Below are 5,466 nucleotides of genomic sequence, written 5' to 3'. Positions count from 1 at the left end.
ACTCTTTCCAAAGGGCCAAGTCAGGCTGGGCTGAAATCTGGGGATGAGGTTTAGGGGTGAATAGAGTGAACCGTGATAAGTCAGAAAAGGAGGCAGGAATGTGTGACTGTGCTGAGTTTCTAAGGCTGCAGAAGTGGCTTTATGGATCGCTGCCTCCATGGGGAGGCATCTTCGAGTTCGCCGAGTGGACACCGAGGTGAAAGAAATCTATGAACAAGATCTTATCACTGAAATTAAATGGTGGTAGACATGTCCAAGGAATATTGCAGGGATTTTATTACTTTATGAATCTTGTGATACGTGAATGTGTGGAGATGGCAACTAGTGGGCAATAGAACAGTGCTGGAATGCTGGTGATGTGAGGGGATCGGATCATCATGGAAGAAGCCTTGGAACTGGAGCGAGCGACAGCTGTGTTCGCCAGAGAAGCCCACTGCTTCCACGTGTCCCTCTCCACGTTTTACTGCAATAAAAATTGTGTCGTGTACATTGTCCTGCTGAACTCTTCTGCTAGACTTTTTGTCAAAGTCAAAAATGCTTTCTCAGGTGTTCTGAACATAGGAAATAAAATATGAGCTCTTAAAAAAAATAGAAGCACTGCCTACCTTCACAACCTCAAAAGGAAGGAGAGAAATTAAACATAGAAAAATAGCAAGTAGTGTGTAGATTACTAATTTCTGGCTTGTCTGAAGTCATGTAAGAGAAAGGATGTCAAGTCGAGTCATTGGAATTAGAGAAGAGGAGAGACTGAAAAAGAAAAGAGAGGAAAGGAAGAAAGCAACAAAAGTTCTCCCAGCTTCATCTCAAATAGAATAGCTCCCTGTATTCATTCTCCCAGTAAACCTTTTTCAGCAACTCCAGCCCCATGGACTTAAGTGACACTACTGTGGCCACAACACACACTGCGCAGTGTGTTCTGTCCACCCCATTTTAGGGAGATCTAGTCAATTGGACTCAATGCCTTTGGACCTCAGTGGTGAGATCTGGGCTACACTAATCAGTGGGTGTATGGATGCTATTCGATGACACCAGCGTGAATAAGAGTTTTAGAGAGTGAAATCGAAAGGAGGAATCACACTGAACTCTGTGAAAGGCGAACATTTAAAGGATGTGTGTGAGGAGATGATCTGGAAAGAAGTCAGAGGTGGAGAAGGCAGGGATACAGGAGGGAAGCTGGAAACATGTGGTATACAAAGTGCAGAAACGAATAGTCTGCTTGACACTGGGATTGTGGAGAGGCTAAATACATTGAGGACTGACGGATATTAACTGTATTTATCATAAGGCATCATTATAAATTTCTCGTTTTGGACTTCGGAAGAACAGGAATGGACTCTTTACAAAGTGGAGAAATTCCTAAAAGTGAATTAAAATGTAGAACTTTAGTGCAGTTAACACAATTTCAACATCAAATATAATTTCATCAGCACTCAAAGGTTTTTTGACACATGACATTGAACTAGGATATTTAAATATGTGCCTTTTGGATGTTATGTCAATAATAACAATGACATGACAATTATGACTAACTGCCATATTTTATTTGGCATAAAATTGATGTTGAGAGAATTTTGACTTACTGAGAATGTCCCAGATGGTGGGCTCTGTATATGCATCACTCAGTATAAACAGAGAGGCTAATGGCTAGCAGTGAGGGATCTGGAGATGGACTGCCCTGGTTTAAACCCTGAATTCGGCAAACACTGTGTTACCTTGGCATGTTCTCTAAAGAATGGCAAGAAAAGGAAGATCTAGTGAAGCAAACAGAAAGTGAGCAAAATATAATAAAGTACTTACCTCACAGAGTTTTTTGCAAAGATTAAAGCACATGATGCATGGAAAGTACATCAATTCTTGACACGTAGTAAACACTCAGTGTATGTTGGCTGGCATTATTGTGATCATTCAGTTATTATAACAATTGTGTAAAAACTGTATCATTCAACATCCTATACAGAAGAAAACTGAGAGAAAAAGACACTCATATAAGGTATGATCATGGCAAGATTAGACTCCTAATCTCTGTGACTCTGAAAGTCCTGCTTCTCCCAACATACTGGAAGTTTCCAAACTGTGTTCTGAGGTGTCCTGTTGGTCAGAGAAGGAACTTCAGGGATCCTTGGCGTATGGGATTCAGGAGGAGGTGTTGGGGGAATTCAAGAGAACTGGGAGAAAGAGGCTCTTGTTTCACTTACTCGACACTTCCATTTTCTCTGTTATGTAAATTAGATTCCTGTATTCATTTCCAGTGAAAAGCACTCTGCTGCTAAGAATAAAAACAGCAGTATGATTTTGGAAACATTCACAATAAGCTATATACCCAAAGCCCTTCCTCATCTCCCACCATAATTATCAGGAGTTCAATTTGACTGTTTTGACAATATATCAGTGAGTTGTTGAATAGTGTTGAGGTTCTCAGATTTAAAAAGTAGAAGACCTTTTTCAGTTACATACACTGGGTTACTTCATAACTTCACTGAAGGAAGAATGCAACTCTCATCTTTGAATGTCTTGTTTTTAAGTATATGCTGTGCCCTGATTTAGACCCTGGTGGTTGAAACAGAGCAAACCTTTGTGAAAATTCAGCCCAACAGTGGCCCCCCTTGATTTCTCCCTGTTACCAATTAACCAATCTGGAAATGATATCAAGTTGTTTTTGCAAAGCTTCTGAGAAAAAAATATAAATAGGCTAGATATATTCTTTTGTTTCAGTACCTATTCACAAGAAATGAGAAACTGTTATACAGGTAAGTATATTGTTCCTTGTTCTCTCCAGTATAATATTCCTTGCACAATAAAGCTTTTTGTGATATATTTTATGTACAAGGTCTTCAGCTGCCCTTTGAGGTAGTTATTTTAATCTATATTTTGCAAGGTTAGAAAGTTTAAGTAGCTTACCCCCCAAATCAAAGGCTAATATGTGGGAGACATGGCATTTAAAACCTTCGCATCTTAGGGTCATTGCTAAGAATCTTTGTACTCTTTAAACAATTTTTTCCAGCACTCTCTCTATTTTCCCATATGTGATGGTACATGTATTTCAAACAACAGGAAAAACCAGTGTATTTATCCATTCCCTTAATTTGAAGTATTAACTATTAAGAATGTTTGTGTAGGTTCATTAAATTTTCTTAAATGTTAAGCCTCTGTCTCTCAATCCCAGGTGTTATGGTGTGTTGGGTAATGTGAGGGGCAACAGACACTACAAAGAGATACAGTCTATATTCCCAGCTCTGTGCAGCTGCTTTGCTTGCATTAAGATTCTATATCCATGTCAAAAACAAGCAAAGAAACAGCCAAAATAAAAAAAAAGGAGAAGAAGGAGAAGAAAAGAAGAAGAAGAAGAAGAGGAAGAGGAAGAAGAAGAGGAGGAGGAGGAAGAGAAGGAGAAGAAGGAGAAGAAGGAGAAAGGAGAAGAAAGAAGAAGAACCACCTTAGTGTGTATCTGTTGTATCTTCTTCAAATTCTGTAACCCACATTAGGGAAACATGCAAGTAAAGAGGTCGTCACAAAATTCTATGATGGAGATAACAGAAATATTTAAAAGCTTTGTTGAAATAGGGAAAAAAGGAGTAACTACACAAGTACAGAAATAGACTCCTCGGAGGAGGTACCATTTGAAACAGGTCTTGAATTGTAGCAAGTATTTTCCAGAGAAGAAGAAAAGATGGGGATTCCAGGTGGAAGTTCAGGGGAGGAAAATTTTTTCCCTCTACCCTTCTTGATTCTTTTGGCTGGTCAAATAATGAAGTTGTGATAAGACAGATTAACAGAAGAAATTAATTTAATTATATACATAGGAATGTCTCAGAACAATGTGAAGCCCAAGGACGAGTGAGGTGGTGGGGGCTTATTTACCACCCTGAGCTAAGGAACGGGACTGGGGCTTCAAAGGGGAGGAGGACAGCTCACAGGACAGTAAGAAGAGCAGGTGCCTGGTAACTAGATGGTTGTCCTGCCCTGCAGGTAGGTCCTTCAGATAAAATGTATCTCTGGCAAGAGCTCTCTCTCTGAGCCAGGCCCCCTATCTAAATTATTTTAGGTAGTTAAGTTTTTCTAGAGTCGGCTTTATATGGATTGCCTTCAGCTCAGAATAATCCACGTGCAAAAGTAACACATTCTGGGGTCACGTATTCTGTTCCCCTTCAGGAGGAAGAGCACAAACAAAAGGAGGTATGTGTTGCCATATTTTGCTGAGGAGCCCGTGAGCAATTCTGGAAGGAGAGATCGTGTGCCTGGAGGGAAGTGTGATAGGAGGTAATGCTGGAAACTTAGCTTGGAATCAGATTTTGAAGAGCCTTTAAATGCCAGGCTAAGATGTTTGTACTTCATTCTGTAGGAAGCGGACAACTATCCTGGGGTTTTAAGCATGAGACTGCCATGATTAGATTGATTTGAAAAGATAAATCTGGCTCTGTGTGGAGGAAAGACCAGAATAAAAAGAGACAAGAGGGAAGAGAAAAATGATCAAGTTCTCCTCATGAGAATAAAGTGCCATATTTATTGGGTGAAATATTGATTTATCTCCTTGAGTCCTATCTTGTAGCTCTCAACACTCGTGATAGTTTAAATGTGCATGCTGCTTTGAAAATGAAAGGCTTTTAGCTAGCTTGTTATGTGTCTTAATGAAACAAAACCTAATTTATAAAACAAACAATCCTTAAAATACTTGAAAATGCAAGCACTTTGATGAGCCTGATGGATAAATTCATAAGTATAATTGTTGTACAGGAAACAAAAATTATTAATATCCGTAGAGGAGTTTCACAGACATGCTGTTCCCCACTTTAAGGATTGATCTGTGTGGGAGCTGTGATATAATTTGTCAGCAAGGCAAAGTTATCTGTGCAGTGCTGTGGGCCAAGGCTTCTCCTAAGTTAGTGGCCAGAGATGGGCAAGAGTATCAAGAGCAGACTTCACATTTATGAATTACAGGACCCATTGTACATCATACAACTGTGGTTCTAAAACAGAAGGAAACTTCAAGGAACCCACCTACTGTGAGGAGGTATGAGCACATGTTTACTGTGGACCAGCACGAAGAAGTGTGGGTGTTACTGCCGCTCGAAGGCTGATTCTTTGTCTGATCCACCACCTCCTGTCTCTTCATGCTTTGTGGGTCCGGGGCTTTATTCGCTTAGCTTTCTCCTTCCTTCTAATGTTTGTCTACTGCAGTGAAATTTTTGCTCTGTTCAGCCCAGTGTCACTATAGTCATCCAGTGGCATATTGATCATTTTCATCTGTCATATTTCATTTCTGGTATGAAACATCTCGCTTCCTCAGTGTTGACTCCTTTGGCTGTCCGTCTGCTCTGTCCATTTTGAGCTATTGGCACCTCTGACTTGGGCTTAACTACACGTCCTCTCACATCCATGCTCATCCTCTCTAATGAATTTTCCTTGCCATAAAGAAAAATAATGACTTTAAAATGCAAAACTGTTTAAAATTATTAGATGTCATCTCAT

At 39.8% G+C, this 5,466-nt stretch overlaps 1 pseudogene; it reads left to right on the top strand.

Annotated features, from left to right (window-relative positions):
• The first annotated feature begins 209 nt into the window (after positions 1 to 209).
• LOC107034243 (small nuclear ribonucleoprotein G pseudogene) lies at positions 210 to 575 on the top strand (annotated as a pseudogene).
• The last annotated feature ends 4,891 nt before the right edge of the window (positions 576 to 5,466 follow it).

This window comes from Vicugna pacos, chromosome 9 (assembly GCF_048564905.1).
Source record: "Vicugna pacos chromosome 9, VicPac4, whole genome shotgun sequence".
NCBI lineage: Eukaryota > Metazoa > Chordata > Mammalia > Artiodactyla > Camelidae > Vicugna > Vicugna pacos.
Note: the sequence above shows the minus strand (reverse complement) of the source record. Positions and strands in the feature narration are given on the sequence as shown.